Here is a 19,955-nt window from a genome sequence, read left to right as displayed (position 1 = left end):
CTTCAAAACTGTGATGTCTGTTCTCCAGTCGATGGAATGCCCTGAAAATCTGTTTCTCTTTTGATGAATCCAGGCAAATGAGCTGGGTATTTCAGAAAAAGGCAGTATTCAGGAAAGGGGAGCAAGATTTCAGGCTCTTCTTGTTTTCTTTGAAATACATTTCATCTCATTGGCCAAGCATTGTTTTTCTGTAACCAACCATTTCCTGAATGTTGGAGCCTGCTTTTGGTTTCCTGAATGTTGGAGCTTGCTTCTGGAGTTCAGGAAGCTATGTCTTTAGATGGATTCTTTTTTTTTGCTGGGGTTCAAACCCAGGACCTTGTGCATGTTAGGGAAGCCCTCTACCACTGACCTACACCCCTAGTTCTTAGATTGATCTTGATCTAGTTGGTTCCAAATGATTTCAAGATGGAATGTCCTCTAGAAGACTCCATGGGATAACACTATTTCCTACAATATACACTGAGCTACTATAGTCATAATAACAGCAAAATGCAGGTTTGACTGACCCTGGGCCTTTGCCATGGTATGGCATTATGTGGTATGTCCTAGGTTTGGCCAGAGATGGAGCAGTATCAGCTTCAGCACAGTATGGTCCATCTTTTGATCCTGGTATGCAGCATTCCTTGGCATGAAGCATACCAGTGGACATGTTAGTGTTCTATAGCTAATTTTTATTTTCAGGCCTTTGCTGAAATGACATTGATGGCATGTCTTCATAGGCTTATTTCAGTGCAGCTAATTTTTTTTTTTTTTTTAGCACAGGTAGATGTTTCCGCATTAGGGAATGACAAACCTGAGATACTGAGAGTGGGAGTCATAACTTTCCAGGACAAAGCTAAAGAGTCTCATAAGTCAGCACAGAGATTATGAGATATTTTAGCAATAGCAGAAGCAATAGCAACAGAGTGCCCAGTGAAGATAAGGTGCATCAAAGATCAAAGTGGTGCACAAGGCTGAACACACACACACACACACACACACACACACACTTTTCAGGCATGGTTAACTTTGCCTCTATTGCCTTCCAGAATTAGAATGCTCCATACTACACATACAACCTTTGGCTGATCAAGGGGACACTCATGGTCAATGACAGAGTAATCAATCTGTTTGTCTGAGGTGATTGTATCTCTCACACTGAGCCGTGGCCTCCCAGTCATCCTGCCAGGTTAGGTGCCATCCTTGGAAGTCCAGTAAGTATTTTCTCTAGATGGCTGTTTTCACCCCTCTTCCACTGACTTGGCAGTCATTCACTGTGGGGCAGGTTATTTCTCCTTTTCTGATTAAAATGCATTTCCTCTTGTTGGTTTCCTAGAACATCAAACAAACAGGCTTCTTGTTCTGAGGAGGGCTCCATATGCCAATATAATGTCTTTGGGACTCATCTACCTGTTCTACCCCAAAGAATGGGGGATTCCAGGAGCTCTGGTTTATGCCATCCCTGGCCTCTGGACGGGTGTGAATATGAAAGAACTTCTAGTGTCCCTGCACAACAAAGGCCCTGGGCGGGATGGGGAAAATTGCCAGGCTGCCCCCTCCAAAGGAGGGATTTGTGAACGAGAAAAATACATGTCTGGGTCAGAATGTGTGTTTCTCTTAGGATACAGAAAGAGTTTCTATTGTCTTTTCAGAAGGTTTTTTTTTTGTTGTTGTTGTTGCTGTCATCGGTTTTTTTTTTTTCATTTTTCTTTTATTATTCATATGTGCATACAAGGATTGGTTCATTTCTCCCTACTGCCCCCACCCCCTTTGTTTTGTTTTTTAGTAGGAGGATCAATCAGGTATTTGGCGGCTTTTGAGACTGGCATGACATAAACATTTTGAGTGCCAAGCTCATTGAATGACAACTCTATCAATGAATCTTTCCAATTAGTCACAGCATGTCCTTCAAGAGTGAGGACCAGTCTTGTTCGGGGCCTTCCTGGGAACCAGTCTAGTGGGGTGGCTAGGGGAAATTCCCAACAACCACTCTGATGGGTAGGCGGGATGCTGTCCATTCCTGCTCTTCATTAATGGAAAATCCATTTTTTTTCAGTCAAGGCTACTCTCCATTTCCCATTCATGTTCTGTTTCTCTTTCCATCCTCTTTCTCCCTTCTTCTTAAATATTTATTGAGCTCTTAGCATTATGTTTATTATTTTTCTTACTTCCAGTCCTTCACCTCTCCAATTAGCCTTACAAATTATGAATTTTAATAGGATTGGTTCAAGTGAAAGAGGTGTGGGATCTAGTCTCTGCTTTAGGAGGATAATGTGGAGATATGGCTGGGGAAAATAAGAGATCTCAGGGCTCAGTCAAAACAACTAGACTCAAAGTAAATCCTGAGTTGATCAGGGTAAAAATGGGGTGGTAATTCAACCACCATATAAGTCACAAATAAACACAGAATTTTAAATAAAAACCAATCTTAAGTTATTCTTGCTATCTTCTGAGGAGTATGAGAAGATATCTTAATAAAATGCCCCCATTTTTAAGCAAACACATGTGTGCATACCTCTCTCCCACAGATGTGACACTAAGCAACCACTAGAAATGTAAATAGCAATGGATTATTAAGGCTTAGCAAGCCAGGTGCTAGTCCAGTCCTCCAGCCATGTGGTGCTGGAGAAGTTACTCTTCATTCAGAGGCCTCGGTTTTGTTACCTGTAAAGAGAATTGGATACAGTAAATAATTCTGGTGGTTTCCTTGGGCTCTGGTGGCTAGAATTTTAAGAACCATCAAATATAGGAAGTCCTAACTTCAGTCTGGCTTTGCTCCATTGTCCTATTCATGTTACATATCCTCAAGCTGTCTACACAAAAACGGGATCAGAATCCTGATATCACCCTTAGGACCAGCTGGGATGTGGCAGCAGGACAGTTTTCCCGACAGTCATTCTCCTTAGTTCCAAGGTCAGCCAGAAACAGAATGAGAGAAAGAGGAAGAAAATTCTGCAGGAAATGTAGTCATTCTCTTAGTCACGCAAGTTGGGAATCAAGGAGTCATCTTGGGCTCTTGACTCTTCTTTTTTCTTTTTCTCTTCCTATCTTTTTCACATCTTACCAGTCACCAAGTATTATCCATTTGCCCTTCATAAATCTCTTGCTTCAGTTGTTTCCTTTCCTTCCCTACCTTCTGTTTCTGCCCTGAATCATCTCAGTGTGGCTCCATAGGCCATCTCCTTCTCACTGGGCTCCCTGCCACTCCCCCCCACCCCACATCTGCCTCTACATTAAAGTTTTTCATCCACAAGACCTCCACTACCCACAGGCCAAGTGTCCAGTTTCAGCCAAGATTCTATATTGCCTAACCTTCTGGCTGTCAACCTATCACATAGCACTCCTTTACCCAAGATCTTCATTCCAGCTAAACTAACTTGTTCATGCTTCCCTGACATGCTGCGTGCATTCCTGTGTCTATGTCTTTCCCTCTGACATTCTCCATACCTAGCTTGCTCTTGTCTAAGTCCAATATACAGCTCAAGGGCTATATTTTCCACAAAGCCTTCTCTTTCTGCCAAGTTGCATAAAGAAGAGTGCACTGGTTCTTTGCGTCTCCCCTTTGCCATTCCTTTGTATTTCTTTGTGTATATTTCTTCTTATTGCCCAAACTAGTCAGGAATTCCCCAGGAGTCTAAATTGTTTTGGGCAATACATAATCTGTGTTTCAATGATCAAGATGATGACAGTTGTATATAAATTACCTTGATTTAATCCAGTCATTCAAGTCTTGATTAAAGCTGTTCCTGGAAACCATTTTCTGGCCTGATTGAAAGAGTGTGGCTATTTGAAGTCTAGCTAGAGGGTATAATCTCTGTATTTTTCCCTTCTCTCTTCCTTTTTCCCTGACTTAGAGCCCACACGGCCCATCACAAGCTATCATATTATGGGGAACATCTCAATCTTAGTCCATTTGCAGTTGGAGGAAACGCAGCTAGAGCCCCTTTATCGGCCTCCGGAGGAGCTTCAACGTCTGCTTCCCCGATGGTCAAAGAATCCTTCAGAAACAACAGAACCTGGGTCACCCTAGTCTTGTGCAGTTGCATTCTTAGGTCTCTGTGTCAGATGATGGAGGCTGTCCTGAATGGACATCCCCGGAAGGCTTCGTACTCCCCGCTGATTAATGCATGATGGTGACACCTGCTGGCTACCACAGTGTGTACTCACCCAGACTTACTGTAAATGGCTGAACTCTCTCTTCTTCCTTCCTGTGGCTCCACCCACATGATGTGGAATACACAAAGATAATAGATGCTCTGGAAGACTGTGGTGGAGGCTGAAATTGGGTGAAGTGCTGGAACAGATGCTGTCTGGAATAGAGTTCTTCCTACTCTGGTGGATACCTGGGGGAGTAAGTGGTTATTTGCTTCTCACTTCCCTCACAGTACTAAGAAAGGGACAGAGACCAGGGAGAGGAGTGGTAGAATCTTTATTGTCCTTTTCTAACAAACACTGTGAGCATGTACTGTGGAATGTCATATACTTGGCAAGCAACGAATGAGGACAACACTTTTTAAACATGGCTCCTGAAGTACCTCAAACCAAAGAAGGAGGGCCATGACCAGGTTCCTTTGGAGAAAGCTGAGATTCTAAGCTTTCTTTGATATCTCACATTTTTAAAAGAAGATTCTAATTTTAGAGCTGTTTTGGATTTACAGTATTGCTAAAAGTATAGTACAGAGAGTTCTCATATACCCCACCCTATGGGTATACTAGGTTCCACTGTCATCAACATCTTATACCAGTATGGTAAATTTGTGACAATTAAGGAACTGATATTATTACAGTTTTATTTTTTTGAGACTGCTGGCCTTGAAATTTCAGCCTCCTCAGTGTGGGATTTACAGGCTTGTACTACCATGCCTGGCTTATTACAGTATTAACAGAAAAATCAATATCTCATATCATGCTTTTGTATCCCACTTGAGTATTTATGTTTGTTTTTACATAAAAATTAAAAATTTCTCACGCAAGTTAAAATACAGGATAATGTGAGCCACACTTAGCTAGGGCTTTGTGTTCACTGAGCTACTGCTGAAATCCCCAGGGGAGGTCCACAGCCATCTGGGAAACATGAGTTGCTGAGGGTGAGCTTGGGGTTAGATAAAAGTCTCACTGGGTCCTTTAATCCATAGCTGTGGAGGCCCAGGAGAGTCAATCAGTCTCTGAACCTCGGCTTCCTCCTCTGGCAAGACTTAATAATAACCCAAGCCTGCTTCTCAGGCTCCTGTGAGGACCTGAGATACATATGAAATGTGATTCACATGTAAGAGATTTTTTATCAAGGTGATTTCTGAGTCATGGGAAGTGAGCAGCTACTTCAGTGTGAACTAGTTCTTTAGATATCTGTCACATTTTCCTTGTCAGTCTTATCTGAATCTTCCCTTAGCACTCTGACGAAGGTCAGAAGCTGAAACCCAGAAAGGAAGTGGCTTAAATCCTGTGTGCTTATTGCTGTATTGCACATCACAGACAGGTGAAATAGAAATGAAAGTTTTCTTTTTCTTTTTTTTTTTTTTTAGTTTCTGCTACTGGATTTCATGTCTGTCCTGATGAATTTTGGCTCCCCTGTGGGCTGCTTGCTGTCTGATGATGAGAAAAAGAACAGATGATGGAGACCACCCTGTCCTCTAGAGAAGCCTGTTCTACATTTTCTCTCTCTTGGATATGTGGATGTGAAACATGGCATCTCCAGCCTGAGCAGCGATTGGCCCAAGCAGGATTTCTGCACTTGAGCTCATGAGCCTAAGATACCTGCTTCCATATCTCTGAAGTCTCTGTGGACCTGGCTGCTATACAGCTGGAAATGCCTGTCCCCAGAATAAGGTACAGCAGATTCTCCCAGCCTTCTATCTGAAAATCAACTCACACTGCTTATAGTCACCACATTTTTCTTTTTTCCATTCTTGCTGCAGACTTTAAGAGACCCATCTTAATCTAAGCACCTATGTCCCAGGATTGATAGCCTCACTGTTTAGCTTCCCCTGTCCAAGTCCTAGAATTTTGCACCAAATTCTAGCCCAGTAACTCGGGCATTGCTACTCTTGACAATTTAATTCAGTTCAGTACAATTCAAATAATTATGTATTGAATAATTGTTTGGGTTACCTGAGGACATAAAGATAAATTGAATCTTGTTCTTCCTCTTAGGAAGTTCACTGGTTAGTGGACCAGAAAGACATAAAAGAGAATTGTTCACTTGTTAGACAAATGCCTCCATATGTCTGGTGCTTGAGTTTTGGGGGGATGTCTTGGGACTCAGACAGAAAACAGACAGAATTTCTACTTCATGGAGCTCAGAGTTGACAGTAACTAAAAACAACAACAACAACAAAAAGGGTGGAGGCATGGTTCATGCTGTAAAGTGCCTTCCTAGCAAGCACAAAGCCCTGAGTCCAAACTCCAGTATCACAAAAACCAAAACCTACACATATATTGTGTAACTACAGACTGTAAGAATGCTGGGAAATAAGGGCACCTAAAATCTGAGGGCATATAACAAAGGACTTAACGTATTTGGAGACAAGGGAGGCTGTGCTGATTAAGGTGTAACTAAGGCAAGAAGGGAAAGTAGACTTACATAGGGAAGGAGAAGGGAAGAATACGAGAGAGGAGAGACACGATGTGCTTATACTGGGATAGAAAACATCCTTGGGTGTTGGGAGGTCGTTGGAAGCTCACCTCATCCTGAATGGTGGGAGTTTTAGCCTGTGTCCACCTACAGAGGCATGTCTTATAGGACTTCCCATATGTTTGCTTCTTTTCAGGTTACCAACTGCAGCCTATCATGATCCTCACTAGATTTCACACTTTAATAATTCAAATGGCTCTTTTAACCCCTGCTGTGGGGTACAAGTCCAGTTTCTTCCTCCAGCCTCAAGTTCTAGAACATGGTCCCTGTGACCTCCATGAATCCTTCCATATGTGACTATGTCACAAGAGATGGTGACTGTATGTGTTAGTCAGACTTTTCATCACTGTGACAAACACCTGAGAGACAACTTAAAAGGAGGAAAGATTTATTTTGTCTCAGAGATTTTTTTTTGTCATCTCGCATGTTCCCTAATTAGAAGACACCAGATTCTTTGTGTCCTGCATGGAGGAATCCAGGCAGAACATGTTGGATGTATTAAGGAACTTTATTATAAGTGAGAGCGTGAATCACAAGGGTTTGTGTGATCTCTGCTAGGTGTGGTGGAAGAGCAGTGAGCAGGGGAGAAAGAGGGGGTGAACTTTCTGTTTCCAGGTTTTTAAGCCCTGGTAACCTGTGGGAGGGGAAAGATTTGATCAGTTTCTGATGGCCAATGGTGAGTGAAGAGGGATTCAGTTGGTCCCCTGGGCTAGGGTGGTGGTCCACTCTGTGCATATTTGCAATTGAAAGGAGCCTTGGCACAATTAAAAATTTTTTTGCAATAGAAAGAGAGAGAGAGAGAGAGAGAGAGAGAGAGAGAGAGAGAGAGAGAGAGAGATGTTCACTCTAAAATACAGTATGTTAAGTTATATATATTTAAGAGTCCTGGTCTCTCCCTATCTTAGCCTGCCTCAGTTTCAGCCCATGGTTGCCTGGCTCCATCTCTGTGGGTAGGCCTGTGGTGAGGCAGAGTATCATGGTAGCAAGAACAGGTGATGGAGTAAAGTTGCTCACCTCATGGCAGCCAGGAAGGACAGAGTGGGAGGGAAGAGTTGGGGAGGGGTAAAAAGGAAAAGGGCCAGGGCAAGCTCTCTCCCCTAAGGACACATTCTCAGTGACCTAATTCCTCCAGGTAGGCCCCACTTTGTAGAGTTTCTAGAACCTCTTAAAATAGTGCCACTAGCTAAGGACTAAGCTTACAACATATAAGCCTGAGGGGGATTTCATATTCAAATCATAACAATGGGTAAGAAAAACCTGACTCAAACCTGCCTTTGATTCTGCAGTATTAAAATTCTAGAGCCTCAGATTAGGAATCCACAAGTCTCTGCTCACAGCTGTAGCAGTTTTACAGGGTTGAGTGGTTTAAGAAGATACTAGTCCAGAAGATCTCAAGTTCTTGTGTTACCTGAACAGAGAACTGAACAGAGACACAAATTATAAAACGTAAGCAAAACTTTATAGAAAGAAAAAAAAAGAAAGAGTAAGAGAAAGCACTACAAGAAAAAGCGGTGGGCTCTTGCCAGTGATACAGAAGCATCAGTCTCTTTGTTTAAGACCAATTTATAAATTGTGAGGTGGGAAAAATCTGGGCAGTCCTTAGGGAGGGGCTAGGGTGGTGGGCAGGTCTAATTAACACAGGCTTATCACTTAACATGGGGTATTCTATGTCTGTGCTTGTGCTAATTTTCAGGTCTTTAATTGTATGTCTGAGATGTGGACAATATTCATAAGGTCTTAAGTAGAGGACTTTGCCTAAGAGGTAAAATTAGGGGCAAACCTCTTTTTTACCAGGCAAGCCGGGCTCAGAAGCACCACTTTGGACACTATCCTCCAAAGATATTTATGACTGCCAGGGTATTTACAACTTTGATGGGATTTTTTTGTTGTAGTGATAGTTCAGGGCCATGCTGGAAGAGTAGTGAAAAAAGTCTAGCATGAGGACAACTGTTTAAGAGAAGGGAGTCTCATAATGGGTTATTTCCCCTTTGCTTGCCTGCCTTAGTAGGAGCAACAGACCATGGACCTTATAAACTTACAATGATTCTTCTTTGTAAGATGTTTTCAATGTGTCACACAACTCCAGTTTTCCTTGCTATTTTTTCTTGTGAAAAATTCTCCAAGAAACCCAATGTGGAAGTTCCTCTTTCTAACATTATTAGCAGATGGAGCTCAAGAAATCATTAATTGAGCTACTTTGAGACACAATGTAAGTGCAATCTGCAAAAGAATAGAAAGGGCTCAATTTCTGGAAAGAGGATACTTAGAGATCCAGGAATCATAACGAACAGGGAAGTGTTTTGACACTAGGGTTATTCACGTACATGAACCAGGACAAGTTTAGTCAACCTGGCTTTTCCCAAGCATGACTAACACTTGTCAGATTCTTAAGAAATAAATTTAAGAACGCTCTGGCCAAGCGATTCCCAAAGACCACGTCTGAATTAACAGAAAGTTTGCTTAACAGGTGTCCAGGCTTTGTTTCTGATCTATAGAATCGGAATGTCAGGCATTGGAGCCGAAGAAGCTTTCTTTCCAATAAATCTTCTGGGTGAGTCTGACATACAGGCAGGTTTGGAGACTACTAACCTTGCTGAATTTTGCTTATTGTAGGACTCTCCCCTACAACTTTGCTGCTCTGTGTATGGTTCAAGGACCTGTAGCAATGGGACCTTCTGGGAACTGTTTAGAAATTCAGAATCCCAAGTCCTGCCCTAGACCTACCAAATCAGAATCTGCATCTTCCCAAGATCTTCAGGTATCTATTCACATTCAAGTTGACAGATAGCCACCAAGTCACTGCTTGAACACTTCCTGGGTGGGGACTTTATTGCTTTACATGGGAACCCATTTCATTGCTAGGCAGTCCTAGTTATTGAGCTCTTCTTATATGGTGAGCTCATTTACTTATCCATGCATTCATTCTACAAAAATGGGCAGACTCCAAAAAGGTGGACAAGTCAGATTATTACATTTCAGTCATTTTTGGGAGAGTTGGTACTGGGGTTTGACCTCAGGGTCTCACAATGTCTCATGGTTACCACTTCAGTCCCCCCCTTCTCCCCCCCCTCTGCCTTTTCTGCTGTAGTTTATTTTTCAGATAGGGCCTTGCTTTTGTCTGGAGCTGGCCTCAGACAGTGATTCTCTCATCTCTGCTTCCCATGTAACTGGGACCTCAAACATTCACAACCATGCCAAACTTGTTTTTCTTTCTTTCTTTCTTTTTCTCTTTCTTTCTTTCTTTCTTTCTCTTTCTTTCTTTCTTTCTTTCTTTCTTTCTTTCTTTCTTTCTTTCTTTCTTTCTTTCTTTCTTTCTTTCTTTCTTTCTTTCTTTCTTTCTTTCCTTCCTTCCTTCCTTCCTTCCTTCCTTCCTTCCTTCCTTCCTTCCTTCCTTCCTTCCTTCCTTCCTTCCTTCCTTCCTCCCTCCTTCCCTCTCTTTCTCTTTTCCTCCCTCCTCCATCTTTCTCTCTCTCTCTCTTTCTTTCTGTCCTGGCATCAAGCCTCAATCCTCCTATCTCTGCCTCCCGAGTACCTGGAATAACATACCTGGCCACCACACCCAGTCAATGTAAAGCTAAGTATGTCTTTCTTGTACAGCCTTACTGAGGTCTATAAGAGGTTGCTAACACAATTTGACATCTCGAGTATTCCCCCATCACCCTCCTAAAGCAAAGGCTGATGTGCCCAATTCCAGGGCACATCAGTTTAAATCCTTGTACCCAAAGTGAGATCCATGGCTCAGAAGCATTGACATTTATTAAAAATGCAGAATCTGTGCTAGGTGTGATACAGCTGGGAGACTGAGCTGGGAGGGTCACTTGAGTACCAGCCTGGGCAACATAGGGAGACCATGTCTTAGAAAGAAAAAATCTCAGTTCCCACCCTAAACTTACTGAGCCAGAATCTGCATCTGAACAAGATCTCCAGGTGATTATCTGTACATTAACTTCAAGAAGCAGACAAAATCCTTATTTCACAACCATTTAAATAGCATTGCTAACTTTGTAGACTAGGATCAAGCCTATCTCTTCAGTTCAGCCAATTCTATCAACTTTTGCCAGCCAGGGCCAAAAAGTTACTGCAGTGTTCCTATTTCTTGACTCTACATACCTCATTACTTAGCATGCAGTCACTGGGTCCATGTCATCAAAAAATAAACAGCAAGCAAACAAACAAAAAACCCTGCTAAAATTGGCTTAACTAATAGGGGAAATTTGAAGTTTGATACTGGACACATGGGTGATGATTATACTCTTTATTCCATATTTTTGTTGGTGTTGTTAGAATGGTTTCTTTTTTAGTGATAAAATTTACCATCTTAATAATTTCTAAGGGTGTAGCTCAGTATATTCACATTATTGTGTTAATGTGCATATCTGTTCTTTATATTTTTTTTTGTGGTACTGGGACTTGAACTCAGGGTCAACACTTTGAGCCATTCCACCAGCCCTTTTTTGTGATGTTTGTTTTTTTTTTTTTTTATCAAGATAGGGTCTCACAAACTATTTGCTTGGTGTTGGCTTCGATTTCTGCCTCTTTGAGTAGTTAGGATTTACAGGCACGAGCCACTGGTGCCCAGCTTTGTTCTATATTTTTGATTATCTGCAATTAAAAAAAAAACTTTTACAAAAATTCGTAGACAGGGCAGATTTCAAGGCTGACTTATTTACAATGGTTCTGGCTTCCTGCACCCTGCATTTCTTCTGGCTTTGCTTTCTCCAAGCTTCAAGCTTCAACTCCCTCCTTCCTTTGGTGGCAAGATGGCAGATGACCACATCTGGGGGAAGGCAGAGAATTTCCCAAAGAGAAAGAATAACTTTCCAAAAAACTCTGGCAAGCCTTTTCTCACATCTCACTGGTCTGAATTGGATGATGTACCTGTTATTTAATTGGCAAAGAAATTTTAAGGCTTATCAGATTATTGTTGATGATCAGCAATAATTACAAAGATCACTTTGGCTTTAGTATGTTGGAGGGACAAGCCTGGAGACAGAGAGATCAGGCAGGAACCTGTTGTAGTCATCTTGGTAAGAACTAAGAACTAATGGTAGCCTGGAACAAGGTAGTGACTGGTGGTCTTGGAGGTGGAGAACCGGAAAGAATTCCAAAGATGTTTATGTATTTTTTTCTGTTGAAAGAATAGAAATACTTTCCCCCTCCTTTTTCTTCCTCAAGGGAGCAGTTAAAGCTGAATTATTCTTGTCTCCTGGGACATTAACAAGCTACTTTTGTTGCTTAAACAAACAAATAAACAATAAATCAACCAACCAACCAGCCAAGCAAAACAACAGCAGTAACAACAAACAATCAGGAGCTCCACTGAGGTACTGGGGGAGGAGGGAGCAAGAAGAGACTTGCGGACTCCTAAAGTCTGTAGTGATGGAGGAATTGCTAGTTACCTTGAAGTCGCAGGACCAAGAATCAGGGAACTTCAGCTCCCATGCAACATTCCTGGGAGGAGCAGAATCTCTGGTGGGGAGGCACATGGGTATCTGGGACTGAACCTTAAGGACTGTACTCTCTGAGGGCCAAGTTAGTCATGAGGAATATGGATATGGTGAGCAGAAAGCAGCCTGCTCAGACTTGAGCTTGGACCATGACCATCTTAGCACCAAACAGAATGGATTGGAGGTACCTGCCCAGAGCAGGGTCTTTACGTTGAGTTCAGGAAGTGGGAAGGGTCACAATAATGACTGAGAGAAGACATCCCATCAGCTTTGCTCAGTGGGAGCTTGGAGCTAGCTTTAATTTAACAATATGTATCATTATAAGTATTCATACATAATTATAATGCAGTTGAGGATAAATATAATGTCTACCCATGCCTCACCCCCCAGTTTTGCATTTGCTGTCTCCTCTACTGGACTGCTCATTTTCCAGATCGCCATGTTACTTACTTCCTTACAATCTTCAGTGAGTGTTTCCTTGTTTCCATCTAAAAGTTTTTAAACTCTTTTCCTCCTACACTTCTTATTCTCTGTCCTTCTTTACTTTTCCTTGTGGAACACCACCACTTTTTATTTGTTAGCTGTTTGTCATCTACCTCAGCCATACTATAAATTCCGTAAGGTTGGAGACTGTGTAAACAGATATGTATATTACACATCTCAAGACCATCAATAAATAAATAATTTTTGAATGAACTAATTAATGACTTGTGAAAGAGACTCTTTTTTGCGGGGGGGTGGGACTGAGGTTTGAACTCAGGGCTTCGTGCTTGCAAAGCAAGTACTCTACCACTTGAGTCACACCTCCAGTTCATTTTGCTCTGGTTATTTTGGAGATGGGATCGCCTGAACTATTTGCCCAGGCTGGCCTTGAACTACAATCCTCCCAATCTCAGTCTCCCAAGTAGCTAAGCTGACAGGTGTGAGCCACCAGTGCTTGGCTGGAGCAAACTTTTAACTATCACATCTCAGGGTCTCAGACGGGATTGCTGAGAATTCTCACTCCAAGCAATTTGTGTCAACACTAAATTTTAACTCCAACAGCTGTAGATAAATTTTTTTTTAGGGTGGAGAACAGCCAAAACTTTGACTCAAAATTATTGTGTTTATATAAATGTTGACTTTCAAAAGATCACTGATGACTTAGAGAAAGTCTGAGGGCTGTAATGAGATTAAACTTGAAAGAATCCTACAGTTGGCAGAAAGTTATAGAAATAAGAAAAAAAGTAGGATGACTTACTAGAATTTGTTGAAGACCTTAATTTCTTTGTGATTTCCAGGAAAATACCAAGAAAGAGAGAAGCATGGAAGGTGAACTTTAAAGTCCCAGTTCTTCTAAAAAATTGACAGCTCTTCTTGGAGGGAGTGGAGTCATAAGAGCCAAAATTATCAGAGATCTACTGTTTAGAAGACTCATATTGCTTCAAGTCTAGACATGTCAGTGGAGACCTGGGCTAAACTGTTGAGATATACTGTGGGGAAAATGAAAGCAATTAATGACCAGAAGCTTAGCATGTTTCTTGGGAAAGGGCTTTTGGGGTCTGGCTGAGGTGTACAAAGCAAACTGTACAGAGGCTGAGCCTCTAAGTCCTGCTAATCTATTTCATTCTCCTATGGACTCTGGAATGTCCATGTAGTCTCCTGTGTTCTACCTTTTGTCATACTATCTGAAAGGGACTGGGAAGAAGTGGGGTGCCCTGGGTAAGTGACCTGAGTTTAATCCTACTCCCATACACTGTCTCCTGGGATCACTTCCCCCAAATGCTGTTGGTGCCCTCCCCTGGTCTTCTTTACCAGCTCAGAGCATGTTGAGTATCAATAGCACATTCCTGCACCCACATCAGAACTGATTTTGGCTAATGGGAGCTACTTAACCAGTAGGTATCTAAGAGGTTCCATTCTGCTTTTTTCCTGGGAATTGATCAATTCTCCAAGGAGCCCCAATTCCTTTGTAATGGACAGTGCTTCCTAGAAACCAAGATCTGGGTACTAGGTGTGCTCATTTCTACCGGTAAGTGACTGCTTCTAAGCTTTCTCTGCAGACAAAGCTAGAAACTGTATGTATGTGTACTAACTCATGCATACAAACACATATACATACCTATACCAATATCTGACTCGTTTTCCTATTTTAGGAAACACCTATAAGTTTTTACTCCCAACTTCAACTTTGATCTGGCATAACTGGAGTGCTGGGATTACAGACATGTTCTGCCATGCCTGGCTGTATAATTACTTGTCTTTCAAGCTTAGTATTCATATAAAAGTAGTTTCAGAATTGCTCACCTAACCCCACTGAGACAGAAATTTAGTATACACTGTTGGCAAACAATCCACTTTGTCTTTAGCTTTCAGTTTCTTGTAAAAACACTGTTTTCCAAAGTTAGTTGGTTACTTTCTTCATCATCCCCTTCAATATGGTTATATGATTCATTTGTAACATAATTGAATTCATTTGTCATAGTTTCTATTCCATTTTAAGTACCTCTCTATACCTGGTAAGTAATTAAAAATTTGCATGCAATAAAATTCACTCATTGTGATACATATTTTTATAGGTTTTTAACAAATACAACTATCTGTGTGTGATCACCACCACCACAGACCCATATACAACTATCTCATTATCTTTCAAATTCCCTCATGATGTCTCTTGATGGACAGTGCCTATCCCAAAGCCAGATCTCTGGCAACCTCTGTCTTCTTTTCATCACTGTAGTTTTTTTTCCCCAAGAATCTCATGTAAAAGTATTTTACAGTATATAGTCTTTCATGTCTGTTTTTTTTCATTTAATTTTGCACAATAATTTCAGATTCACTCATTGTTTTTTATATGGAGCTGTGTTCCATTTTTAGATGTAATACAACATTTGCATGTTGATGTAAATGTACATTAGGGCTGTTTTCCATTTTTATGATTATGAATAAAGTTGCTATACACATTCCCATGCATCACCATTTCTTTTGAGTAATATGAGTGGGAGTGCTAGACCACATGGACTATAAATGGTTCACTTTGTAGAAATGTCCATTTCCCAAAGAGGCTGTATTATTTTGTGTTCTGATCAGTAGCATGAGAGTTCCTGTAGGTCCACTTCCTCACTAGCATTTAGTATTGTCTACCTTTAAATTTTTAGCCATGCTGATAAGTGTGTGGCAGTATCTGATTGTTCTTTTTAATATGCAATTTCCTGGTTAATTATATTGAGCATCTTTTCATGGACTTGTTGCCATTCACATATTTTTGTTGAAGTGTCCATTCAAGTATTTTTATCTTTTAAAAATGAGATTGTTAGTCTTATTATGGCTGAGTTTTAAAAGTACTTTATATATTATGGATATAAGTCCTTCTTCACATAGGTATTTTGCAAATATTTTTTCATTCTGTTTTTGTCTTTTTTTTTCTTAACAGTGTCTTTCAAAGGATAGATGCTTTTCATTTTGATGAAAGCAAATAAATTTTTTTTTCTTTTATAATTTGTACATTTTGAGTCCTATCTAAGAACATATTTATACAACTCAGGGGCTTAAATTTTTTCCCTTATGTTTTTGTATAGAAGTTTTACAGCTGTAGGTTAATTTTAGGTCTATGATTCATTTTTGCTTTAATTTATTAAATTGTGCTAGGTAAAGAGTTGAGTTTTGTTTGTCATAGTTTTTTCTTTTGCTTATGGATTTCTAACTGTTCCAACATTATTTGTTGAAAATACTTTCTTTCCTTATTGAACCACCTTGAGATCTTCATCAAAACTTGATTGGTCATATGTGTATGGACTGCTTTGGTCTCTATACTATATTTCATCATCTGTATGTCTATCTTTATGCCAACATACCACACTGTAGCGATTGCTATGTTTTTATATTGTCTAGCAATTAGGTAACGTAAGTCTTTAATTTTGGTTTTCCTTTCCAAATTCTTTTAACAATCTAAATCCTTTGCATTTCCATGTAAATTTTAGAATCAGCTCGTCAATTCTACAAAAAAGCCTCATGGAATCTTTCTTGGGATTTAGATCATTTTGAGCATAATTATCTTAATAATATTGTTTCTTCCAATCTATGAACATGTTACATACAGTACCCCATTTAATTCCAGAGCTTTATTTTATTTTACCAACATTTTGACATTTGAAGCGTACAAGTCTTGCACTTGGTTTGCTAATTTTTCTTTTTTTTTTATGTTATGGTAGATAGTTGTGATTTTTAAAATTCAATTTCAAATGGTTTGTTGCTAAGTATATAGAAATCAATTGAATTTTGTACATTGACCTTGTAATCTGTGACCTTATTAAACTTATTTGTTCTAGTGGCATTTTGTACATTCTTTAGGATTGTTTGCATACTTAATCATATTGTGTTCAGTCAAGGATAATTTTACTTCTTCCTTTTAAATTAAGCTTTTCATTTGTTTTCTTGCCTTGTTTTAATAGTTAAAATTTCTAGTACAATGTTAAGTAGAAATACTGGCTTCATGGAATGAATTCAGAAGTATTTCCTCTTTTTCTATTTCTTGGAGGAGTTTGTGAAGGATTGGTATTGACTCATTGAATGTTTACTAGAACTGACAATGAAGCTACCTGGCTCTGAGCTTTGTGGGAAGTTTGGAGGATTTTTCTTGGTGTGTATATTGTTGAAAATTATGAATTCATTCTATTAATTGGTCATACATAGATCTATGCAGATTTTCTATTTATCCTTTACTCAGATTTGGTAGTTTTTTTCTTTCTAGAGAATTGTCTATTTAATTGAGACTCATTTGTTGACATACAATTATAATTCCTTGTAATAGTTTAAAACATTTCCTGTAACATCGGTAGTGAAGGCCTATCTTTTATTCATGATTTTAGGAGTTGTTATGCCTTCTGATGATTGATTTGATTCTTTATCATTATAAAGTAGTTTTTGTCCAATAATAATCTTTGTCCTAAGGTCTATTTTGTCTGATATTAGTAAAGCCACTTCTTTATTTTCGTTAATGTTTGCGTGGTATATCCTTTGCCACCCATTTACTTTTAACTTGTGTCTTTGAACCTTAAAGTTTATCTATTGTAGTCAGTATATAATTGGATCGTATCTTTCCAACCCATTCTTCCTATCTCTGCCTTTTGAGCAATGTGTTTAATCTGTTCACATTTAATGTAATTACAGATAAGATAGGATTTAATCTGCCATTTTGCTATTTTTCTATGTCTTCTGTCTTTTTTGGTTCCTCTATTCTTCCATTAATGGCTTATTTTGTGTTAAGTAGATATTTTCTGGTGAACCATGTAAATTTCCTGATACTTTTTTTTTGTGCTGTGTGTATTTTTTCCCCTAGTGATTGCTCTGGGAATTTACAATTAACACTCTAACTCATAACCAAATTCATACAAAAGCTTTGCCCCATATAGCTTTGTTCTTTCCTCCACTCTTTATGCTATTATTGTCATAAAAATTACATCTTTATTCATCATGAGTCCATCAATATAATTTTAAATTATTGCTTTATGCAATTAAATTAGGAGGGGAAAGATGAGAAAAAATACATTTATATTATCTTTTATATTTCCATATGTAAATACCTTTCCTAGTTCTGTTTTTCCAGGTGGATTTGAATTATTGTCTTGTGTCCTTTCTTTTCAGCCTGAAGGTCTCCCTCTACTTTTCTTTTAGGGCACATGTACTAGTGATGAATTCACTCAGATTTTTGGGAGAAAGAGGGAGATAATGGCTTAATTTCTCCTTCATTTTAGAAGAGCAGGTTTACTAGATATAGAATTCTTGGTTCACAGTATTTTTCTTTGAACCTCTGTAGTCATCCCACTGACCTCTGGTCTCCATGGTTTTTGGTAAAAAATCAGCTGTAAATCTCATTGAAACTCCCTTGTACATGAGGAATTGCTTGCTCTTTCTGGTTTCTAGATTCTATTTGTCCTTTGACATTTTAATTATGATGTGCCTAGATATGTTACCTGAGTTTATTCTATTTGGGGTTTTTTGAGACCTTGAACATATAGATTAATGTTTTTAATCAAATTTGGGGGAATTTCAGCCATTATTTCTTCCAATATTCTTTCTGATCTTTTCTTCCTCTCCTTTGCTTGTTGTATTTACCTTATTCATGTATAATATTCTTGATTGTGTGAGCCTTACAGGTTTGTAAGGCTCTGTTCATTTTTATTCAGTCTTTCTTCTCTGTTCCTCGGAATGGTTTATCTCAATTAGCTTATTTTCAAGTGTGCTGATTCTTTCTTCTTCCAGTGCTAATCATTAGCACTTACTAAATAGACCAGAAGTGGTCTAGCTCAGTCAATGTCCAATGTGCACTTGAAAGACTGTGCATTCTATTGTCAGGTATTCTATAAATGTCAATGCAGTCAAATTGGTTGATGATGTTGTTCAGGTCCTTTACATGTTTACGGATTTTTCTGTCTGCATGTTTTATCATCTGCTGAGAGAAGAGTATTGATATCTTCAGCTAAAATTGTGGATTTATCTATTTCTTCTTTCATGTCCATTAAATTTTGCTTCATGTATTTTGAAGTTATGTTATTAAGTGCATAAACATTTAGGTTTCTTATGCCCTCTTGATGACTTGATACTTTTATTATTGTAAAATATACATCTTTATCCCTGAAATATTCCTTGTTATGAAGTCTGTTTTGTCTGTTGTCAATATACCCACTTTCAGTTTTCTTTTTTTAAAAAATATTTTATTTTTTTATTTTAGCGATACTGGGGTTTGAACTCAGGACCTCAAGCTTGCTAGGCAGATGCTCTATCACTTGAGTCACACCCCCAGCCCCATGTTCAGTTTTCTTTTGATTAGTGTTATATCTTTCCCCATTCTTCAACTTTCAAACTGTGTATTCCTCCATATTTAAAGTGTGGTTCTCTATCTTTGTAGACAGCATATAATTGAGTCTTACTTTGTCAAAATCCAATCTGAACATCCCTGTTCTATAATTAAAATGTTTATAATTTATAGTCCCTTCCTCCATCTCCAAAGTGGGGAAGAGGGAGAGAAAAGCAGAATTTTTTAAAATTCAAAAGCATCTCTCCCCATACCAAGCTTATTAGTCACAAAACATGGGCCCTATGGGACCCAATAGAGTCTTTTCTTCTGCTTTCTTAAATTCTTGTAGTTAGGAGAGGCCAGGTAAGCTATAAAGTACTAACTGGGCGGGGGGGGGAGAAGGTAGATTTCCCTGGTAGGCTGTTCTGATATGGCTCAGATGGGCCTCATTTAGAAAAGAAAACACTGGGAGATGGGTTGGGATGGATGTGGATGCAAGGAGGTAACACAGTTCAAAGGAGAGACCATAGATCCATAGATTTCAGTTGTAATGTACTTTTTTTTTTTTCAGCACTGGAGTTTGAAATCAAGGCCTGATGCTTGCTAAGCAGGCTCTCTTACCACTTGAGCCACTTTGCCCCCCTTGTTTTAGTTTTTTAAAAAGACAATTTACTGAAGTATAGCCAACATACATTAAACTGTATATGTTCAAAGTATGTGCAGACAGTACTGGTAAGTTTTGAAATGTGTGTGTGTGTGTGAAAGAGAGAGAGAGAGAGAGAGAGAGAGAGAGAGAGTGAGAGAGAGAGAGAACAGCATCACAATCAAGAAATTAATAAATCTATCATCTCCCAAAGTTTCCCCATTCTCTTTTGTATTTTCTCCCTCCTGAGTGCCCCCACCTCTCCACCTCCTTCTCCTCCCCAGGCAACCATACTAATGTGCTTTCTGTTAAGATCAATTAGTTTGTATTTTGTAGGGTTTAATATCAGTGATATCTTACAGTATGTATTTCTTGTCTTTTTTCCATATTCAACATTATTTTAAGATTCATCCTTGTATGTGTATCATGAGTACATTCGTTTTTCTGCTCAGGAGTATTCCATTGTCAGAACATTTT

This window comes from Castor canadensis, chromosome 11 (assembly GCF_047511655.1).
Source record: "Castor canadensis chromosome 11, mCasCan1.hap1v2, whole genome shotgun sequence".
Lineage (NCBI taxonomy): Eukaryota > Metazoa > Chordata > Mammalia > Rodentia > Castoridae > Castor > Castor canadensis.
Note: the sequence above shows the minus strand (reverse complement) of the source record.